Source organism: Sphaeramia orbicularis, chromosome 10 (genome assembly GCF_902148855.1).
Source record: "Sphaeramia orbicularis chromosome 10, fSphaOr1.1, whole genome shotgun sequence".
Lineage (NCBI taxonomy): Eukaryota > Metazoa > Chordata > Actinopteri > Kurtiformes > Apogonidae > Sphaeramia > Sphaeramia orbicularis.
Genome location: NC_043966.1, coordinates 18,452,826 through 18,454,624, shown reverse-complemented (window position 1 = coordinate 18,454,624; position 1,799 = coordinate 18,452,826).

The window sequence follows — 1,799 nt, the reverse complement described above, 5'->3', positions numbered from 1 at the left end:
AGGATAGTAGTCATTAGTCACCTAAATCATAATTCATGTGTCTTGCCAAAATAAGACTGCATAAGTTTTGGCAAAAAAACCTGCTGTTATAAACTAGAAGTGGCATAAAGTCCTAACAGATAGCAAGAGCAAAATGTAAAGAACAAAATGTAGTATGAGCAAATAATGTACAAAAGGGAAAAAACATTAAAAAAAAAAAAAAAAAAAAAAAAAAAGCAATATGTCACCATTTAACTCATGAAATACCTAAAAAAAAAAAAAAAAAAAAAAACATGTCTGTAAAAAGTTAGGAGAGATCACACTCAGCTGTTTCACTCTCTTTCACTCACTACCACCTTCAGAAATACATCATTGTGCTAAAATAATTCACAGTTATCTTCCTTTTTACACAAAAGCATATTTGATTAAAGTTATGTGCACATTTACCTACTACTTCACAAAATATTCACACACCATTGATCTCCATATACCTCCAGTTTGGAAGTAAAATGAATGAAAGATCAAGATGCATTTGGTGAAGTCTTAGAGAGTTACCACTGTCTCACTCCTTTGAGTAGAAGGAGAGAGTCTAGGACAGCTCCTGAACAGGATAATGAAGTGTTAGTCATGATGAAGCACATGTCAAATAAACCCATGTAAAATATTGAATACCACTGTTTCTATCAATCCATGTAAATAATTGGTGTAAAATGCAGTTTGTCATCTTTTCATGGTCATCAGATATGACCCATTTGGATGTTCAGAGGCTCCATAGTTACCATGGAAACACCATCATCATCTTCTACAACACTGATTCACCAGTAAAACCCATGGAATTGGATCAATGACAGCGGATGGAGACACTGGGTTTATGTTCAATTAATGATATATTTCACAGAAAAAGTCACTTTTTCTTCAGTTTTGTCTGTTTGTGATATCATAACCTTCCACTGTAATCTGAGCTTTATCATGATCAGTGAATTAAATATGGGAAAAAACCTGACTTTTACTGGAAAAAAACAAAACAAAACGCAATACAGAGGGTAATATTATAATAAATGCTGCTAAATCACTTAAGTAAAGTTCAATACAAAAAAAAATTCATTTGGGAACTGACACTAAAGAAACACTGGGTCTTTATGGGTTAAATAAAGACCCCTCGTGCTCTCAGGTCAGCAGATTAGCTGCAGCTTGTGGTTCCAAAAACTAAAAAGAAGCTTCGTGGGATCGTGCCTTTTCTGTTGTCGCCCCAAAGTTGTGGAACCAGTTGCCCTTAGTTGTTAGACAGGCTCAGTCTGTACCTGTCTTTAAATCACATCTAAAAACGCACTTTTTCTCATTAGCTTTTAATCAGTGAGTGACATGTCTGGTTTTTTTTGTTTTTTTTTATGCTGTTCTTAACAGATTTTAATTTGTGTTTGTTTTTATGATGGTTGTATTTTGTTGTTCTTAGCCCACTTAACACCCTGTGTTATCGCTAGTTTTATTTACTTATTTAATCCCTTGTTTTATGTTTGGTGTATGGCACTTTGGCCAGCTGTAAAGTTCTTAAAGTGCTTTATAAATAAAGTTGGTATGGTATGGTAAATAAAACACAAGTACAACTTTTCATATGTTTAAAGTCTTCCATCGTCCTTTTGCTGAATGAAATTTTATGAAATTTAACTGTAAGATACTGTAGAGCTACAAATAAAGAAAGCAGCAAAGGAAAATGCACATGACCCATCGTTCAGTCACAGGTTGTCTACATTTAGGGGGAGGTTTATCATCTGCTCTTCAGCCACTTCCACTTCCTAAAGCTCCCATTTAGGTGAGACTAC